Here is a 7,738-nt window from a genome sequence, read left to right as displayed (position 1 = left end):
AAAGTTACAACTTTTGCCTGGCCACTTTGGGCTCCTTGTGGCATCCAACCCACATTTGAAGAAGCAGATTGCTGCATGGGCTGGGAAAATTGATGTCGATTATCAAAGGGCACTTGAGTAGCTTCTAAACAGAGAGCACAGGCAGGGAGCACACTGACTGGATTCTTGGAACACCTATTAATACTTTCATGTCCGATAATAAACATTAATAGAAAATGACAGCAACCATAACAGGGCTGGTTACTGAGGGTTCAGATCCCTCAGAAACAAGAATTCAGATAAGCCCACTAGTAAAAGAAACCCACCCAGTCAGCTGAGGTCAAATAGCACACCTACAGATGAGCATATCTTTTATATAAGATGTATTAGAATGGTGGCTGTATTACAATTTAGACTTCAGGTTTATCTCTAGGTAAAATTGTAACAGCATTGGAGAATTAATTAACATCACCCAGAGATAGATACTATGACTCTTTCTGGAGATGGACACAGCTGTTGGAACTCTGTGTCCCTTTTCAAGAGAGAGGGGAGAGAAAACGTGAATTGCATCATCTTTCTAAGCAAGAGCATAGCTTTTGCTTTATGGAAGCTCAAAAATGCATACAGGGTGGTGTACAGATGCAGAGCAGTCAAAGGGTGGACTGTACCAGTTCATTAAGCCATTTCTTCTCAACTCCGAACTCTTCATTCTATACTCAGCTGAGATTCTGAGATTTACATTTTCCTTTTGCTAGATTGTGTCCTTCTAGGTTCTGCCTATGGAGGCACTAGAGAGAGAATGGAAACAGGAGGAAGGAGAAAGGCCAGACTCCATCTTTTCTACTTGCTGTTCCTTCAGCTTCTCTCTAGCAATAGCTGTTTTTCCTAGCAGCAGCAGAAATAGTGCCCCTAACAGATAACAGTGCAAGACAAGCTGAACCCTTTCCCAGCTCTGCGGGCCCTCCTCCAGGGTTCTGATAACCCACCCCACACCTTCCTGTGTTCCCTAAGCCCTACAGACATAGCTGCTCCCCACAGTTAATTTCTCTGTTCCCTCAATGTTCCTTTTCTACTTTTTCAGTCACTCCCCATATTCACTTTTCTCTGTTAAAATAATAAGTGTGGTTTCTGATTTCCTGACTGGACTCTGCTAATGATAGTTCTCATCAGGTACTGTGCTTTAGAAACATTGCTGTACTTCTCCCAACAATCCTGTCAAGAATATAATAGAATCCAGTGTACTGGGGTTAAGGAAATGGAATTTAAGCTTTATTTTTCTTAACTTACTGGTGGTCACATAGGAAATGACTATCAAAACCTGGATTTGAACCCAAATCAGACCAACCCAAATCAGACTGACCCAAATGCCAATCAACTTATAGATGGATAAACAAAATGTGGTATGTCCATACAATGAACTATTATTCAGCAATAAAACAGAATGAAGTATTTATACACACTATGTCATGGATGAACCTTGAAATCTTTATGGGAAAGAAGTCAGACAAAAAAGACAACCTATTGTATCATTCTGTTTATATGAATTGTCCACAGTAGGCAAAACTGTAGAGACAGAAAATAGACTAGCGGCTGCCAGGGACTGGGGGGTGAGAGAAAGGGGAGGGACTGCTAACGAGTACAGGTTTTCTTTCTGGAGTGATGAAAATCTCATAATATTAGATAGTGGTGATATAGGCACAACTCTCTGAATAACCCAAAAACCACTGAACTGTATACTTTAAGGCTAGGTTTTTACGGTATGCAAATTTTATCTAAAAAAATTACATTCCAAAAATTGTAATTAAAACCAAATAATGAAACATGGAGATCAATATCTTCATTAATTTTTACTCCAGGAAAATGCATTTTATCTTTGTTAATCAGCCTAAAATCCAGAGAGGAATTTTCCTCATTTTGTGAGTAAATCACTATTCTCTCTGTGTGTGTGCATATGTGCCTTTTCCTAGAAAGGCTTTCACACAGGGAGCGCTGTTTTGATCTCTAGATCTTTGTGACCCTGGACTGAAAAAGAGAGCAAGAAGGCATTTCACAGAAGAGGAAGTATGAAGGGCTAATAATATGAAAAAGATGCTTAACTTCCCTAAGAGAATGTAAATGAATTTAACAATAGGCTATCACTCTCAGGCTGGCAAACATTGCAGTGGTGATAACTGAGAAAGAGAATTTTTATACATTACTGGTGGAATCATAAATAGTTACAGCTTTTAGGAAAGCACTGTGCCACTATATATTAAAATTAATAATCCACATATTATTTTATTCAGTAATCCCACTTCTTGTATTCTAGTCCATAAAAATAAAAGTATCAGCATATAAGGCTATAATGACAGAGATGTGTTTGATAGCTTCAGAAACAAAGTAAATGTCTGCCAATTGGGGACTAATTTAATATATTGTGGTATTTCATATAATATTACTTAGTCATTAAAAGGAATAAACTAGTCTCTATATATTTCCCTGGAAATATATTCATGATATAAAACTAAGTGACAAAAGCACTGTGCAGAGAAATATATGCAACATTCCATTTATGTAAAAAAAAGGGGCAAAATGTGTTTCATATGTGCCCTGTGTATTTGTATGTATGTGTATATGATTCTCCATGCATTGGAAAAGGTATAGGGAGACATACACCAGAGAGGTAACTTTTGGCTACATAGTTGATACATAGCAGAGGTGGGGAGGAGAGTGTAGGTTCAGAAATAATAATAGTTTGGAGAGTGGCTGGAATTGAAGATTACCTTTGCTAGATTGGAAATAAAAGTTTCCAGCTAATGAAAAGTGTAAATCCCTCATGAGTAAGGGCTGTGTGTAACTCACATAATGGACAATAGATTTCAAAACCTCTAGTCCCCCAAGCTGGGGTTTGTGGCATCGTGAAAATGGAAGTGCTGAGGTACAATATGTAGTCTCCTTCTTTTTTGGAGAGCCCGGAGTTTCTGATCTATAAAGTGGCCTGGACTAGATTAGATGCTCTCCAACCTGATGGTCAATAGACTCACCCAGAGTGAGAACCATAGCAAGCACAATGAATCAGAATGTTTAAAGCTGGGAGTTAGAATACTGTAGTTTTAAAAATCCCTCATGTCTGGAAGATTTGAGAACCACGTGGAACACTATGTTACATCTAGTCATAATTGTTTTAAATCTCTGCTGCTTTTTCTTTGTTATCACCACCATGGCCTCTGAGTGTGGAAAACAAGTAATCTTCAATGATCTGTTGCTGCTTTGGTGACTGAAGCTCATGATCAACACTTACGACATGTACTAGTCTTGCAATAGTTTCTCAAGATCTGGGGACAGGAGAGATGGCTTTTATTTCAGTGTTATGTACAGCTAAGATTGTTGAGACTTAGCAGGTGCCACTTAGATACAAGAGAAATCATGCTTGTATCAACTACTTGGCTGTCATTTCCTAATCTTAGTCGTGAAAACTATGTCTGTTCTTGAGAAGGAATGAATTGGATTTTCTGGTTATGTGTTATATTAGTCATCTGCCCCTAACTATTAATGAGATTTTTCAAAGTACAAACAAAATGTAGAAAACAAAAGGGGTGAAAAATTATATTTTGTTACAAAATTACATTCCAAAACTTATTATATGTCAAATTAAACGACTTTCATTAAAGGTCTGAAGGATTTAGCATATGTGTGGCTCAAAAAGGAAAAATGTGTCCTTTTCTTACTGCTTCACATATTATAAATACCATATAAAGATAAAAAGTCCATTATGTATTTCAGATAGGATGGTTTCTACTCTTCAATTTATTGTAGAATATTTACATATCCTTTTTGTTAATTCTCATTGAGCTGAAAATACAACGTGATCAATTAAACATGCATTGCCAGTGGTGAATCATTGGAAAACCTACCTTTTATATATTTTACACTTCTATGAGTATTTTCAATGTGTGCAAATTAGAGCTGTGCTGCATGTTAAAGAATTAATTGCTACCATTCTAAAACTATATTGCCAAGATGAATAATGTGATATGTATGAGGTCTTCATTCTATTCTTCTTTTTCATTTTTTTATTCACTAAATGTATTTAATTAAGAACCTATTATGCCCCAATTATTTTCCTAAGTACTGAAAATTCAAGGATGAACAAAATGTCGTCCTCATTTCCCTAGATTTTGGATTCAGTTGGAGCACAGGTCATAGAAACAAAGAACTATGGTAAAATGTGATAAAATAGCCACAATAAAGGCATACAAAAAGGCATTTAAAAACTTTAATCTCATTTACAACTTCCCTTTTTCCACTCCCTTTTAACATAATAAAGTACAATGATATATTTAAATGTTTTGGTGTGTTTGTATGCTTTTAGTCACCAAATAAAATGCATTTTAATGTAACTATTAATCCTGTTTTGCATTTTAAGAAAAAGTAGCTTATAAAAATGAAAAAATTTAAATGAATTGCCTAATTTCTAAATATTAGTGTTTTAAAATGGAGAAAAATGTATAGAATCATATGTATACTTGATCAAAGGATCATATATATTTAATTATATTGTATTGAATAATATAATTATAAATGCCAAATTACATTTTTTTTTTTGTATTGGAAAATCCTTTTAAAAATGCTCTATGGAATTTTCTCCTTTTTCCTCTTTCTTTCTTTCTTTCTTTCTTTCTTTCTTTCTTTCTTTCTTTCTTTCTTTCTTTCTTTCTTTCTTTCTTCTGTGTCAGAATTATACTGTTAAAGCAAATGAGGTATTAAAAATATGTTTTTAAAGAAATAATAACAATAGCAAAAAGGGAAAGAAAAGAAAGTCAGACAAACAACATTAACAAAATGCATATTTAACCAAGGCTGGGAGATCAAGCCAGCTAGCACTTGGTAAATACTCTTTGGAGACAGTAATACTCAAAGGTTGTGTTTGCTGTTGTGCTTGAAGTTTGCTTTGCGTGGGATCTAAGACACCAGATGACCAGTAATCTCACTTGCCCTTTCTTTTTTTTACTCTCTGTGGGCTCTGTATACACCTCCTCTCCCCTGCAACCTTGCCTGCCTCTGGCCATCTCACAGCTCACTTGTTCTTCTGAAGATGTCTGGGATGGTTAGGATTCAGCAGGTCACACCTTAGCCTGTCAGGACCTGGCGCCTCCTATGCCCAGAATTAGTTCATCGCTTCATTTCCCCTCCAAAGGGCCAGTGACAAGTCTGCCCTGTTAGACACAAATCTCAGTGAGCCCATGGCAGCCAGCAGTTTCCCATTGGGTTACCTGTCATATCGCCTTAGGTTTTGGCAGTATGAAACACCCACAGTTCTCAGCCTCAGCAAGGACCATGCCAAGAAGGGCGAACTATACGATAGATAACTTTACTCAAGAACTTCTAGATTTAATCTGCACAAGGTCAGCATTTATGAACTCCATATAGTTAGGCATGAATTCATGATAAATATTTTGAAGTTTTAGTTTAGTTTAATTTAACTCCCCAATTATTTATTGAGGCCATGCAAGCCGAGGGAATCTGTACATGGCAGTCAAGTTTCAAAAGTTTAACTTAACACAAATTACCAGTTTTGAGATTCACAACAACCTTGCAAGATAATTGGCTAAGTATTTCTTCCATTCCATTGCATTGGATTCATTTATTCATCTATTCATTTAACAAAAATTTTTAGGGACCTACCCTGTAACTAGCACTGATCTTGCAGTGGCTGCAAAGACTAATAAAATATTGTCCTTACTCTCTACAGACAATACCTGTCCTTATTCTACCTGTCTATGGGAGAGGCATAGAATTAGGCAGATACTACACAGAGTAAACGCAATGACAGAGACAAGTAAAGAAGAGCAAAGGAGAATACGATACCCAATAAGAGGGGATATGCAAGGGCTGGTTGCTCAAGGGAGGTCTGAGGTAAACCTCAGAAGTAAGTAAGAAGAAGTAAGTGTTTGTTAGGAAAACAAAAAAAGTGACATCTTTGCCCTTATTTTATACTTCCATAAAACACAATGAGGTTCTCAGTCATATTATTGCCTCTCTTCAGATTTAATAGGAATTAGGCAAGTCAGTTAGCAAATAACTGGAAGAAATGGGACAAAGAAAACTTATTCTGTCTGACTCATATTTAGTGCGTTTTTCATGAAGCAATATTATTTCCTTAGGAGGAGCTAATTTTGTTTTGAAGAAAACATTGACAGTGGAGAAGTGAATTATAAATTGAGATATTATTGATCTAATTATAAGCCAGGGAACAAAAATAAGTTTAAGAATTTTGTCTGAAATACTCCAATTTTCTAACTACGCCAATGCAAAATAAGCGGACAAAAATTTCCATTTATATTATAAATTAAGCTTATTATGTGGTAAACACTTTGTGATTTTTGTGAAACACACGCTACCATTCAACCTTTATTAAGTAAAAATGAAGTTCAATTTACAGTTAAAATTCCATATTGAAGAAGTTGGGTTTTCAATGGGAAGCCTCAGAACCCTTAAAAGCCAAAGAGAATATTTAAAAATAATTTTATTGAATAATTAGAAGAAGTGAAATAGGTAAAATAATATAAATTTATTCCTTTTGTAGACTTTCCTGGGGAAAAAAATAGCAGGAGGAACATTACAAAAGTTCAGTGAGAAAAATTACACAATGGAAAACCACGAGAGTAGAAAGAGCAGTTCTGCCAAGATTTGCTGTGTAGCTCTGGATACTTCACTTTACCAAGGTGAGCCCTTCTGCTTTCTTTTGTATCATGGAGATAATGGTCACAGTTGTATTCTAATTTACAAGGTTTCAGTGGATCAATTAAATCATATGTTGGAAATAATTTGAAACAAAACATTATGCATAAGGTACTAAAAAGAAGAATATATTTCTTGTTACAAATTAAATATTTTGTGTGTATCAAGAAAAAAGAATGTTTGTATTAGCAGATATTCAAGGGAAAGAAGACATCTTAGAAAACTCTGAGTCTTCTCATGGGTAGATGGTAACAACTCCTATTAAGTTACTTACAATTTATTTTGAATACTTCAGCATAGATAGTATGAGTGGATAAATTAACTGTATCTACATGCTAGAATGGATTAGTAGCATTAGACATATTCTAATTAAGATAATTAGATAGCATTTGAAAGACCCTAATCAGTACTGTATGATTTCCAATAACAATGACTTCTAATATTGCCTCTCCATCTGCAATAGAACAGATGTTTGAAATACCTTTTTCCCATTATAAAGATGATATAAGAACCTGATGAGTCAGCCCCTCTAATATCCTTCAAAGCAGTGCCTCAGTCCTGGGACTCCTGTTTTTTCCCATGGCCCATGGGCAAAATAAAGGACTCACCTAATTTCAACTAGATCCTCAAGACTGTTGAGAAACTTTGGTGCAAGGTGCTAGTCAGTCACTGAAAGATAGCTAACATTAAAGAACAGGTTGTTTCAATGCTTTTGTATCTTCTTGGTAATGAATGTGTTTATGAGGGCTTGTATCTGTGACTTGCTTTCAGTGTAACATATCACTTGGTATGTTGAAGAGGGACCTGGTGCTCAATGCTGCCTCTAACGTGGAGAGATGGGGAGAAAAGAGTGGGGATCAGAAACCAACCAAAAAGAGTCTAATAATTGTGAATGGACAAATTGGCTGAAGTTACTTCACCAAAACCCTCTTTTTAGCATTATTTGGAATACCAATCCAGAATTTTCTTATAAATGTACCAAACATCTACGATAAACTGCAGACTTGTTGAGGACATTATTAATGAGCCGTAACGTGAG

This window comes from Rhinolophus sinicus, linkage group LG04, assembly GCF_036562045.2.
Source record: "Rhinolophus sinicus isolate RSC01 linkage group LG04, ASM3656204v1, whole genome shotgun sequence".
Lineage (NCBI taxonomy): Eukaryota > Metazoa > Chordata > Mammalia > Chiroptera > Rhinolophidae > Rhinolophus > Rhinolophus sinicus.
Note: the sequence above shows the minus strand (reverse complement) of the source record.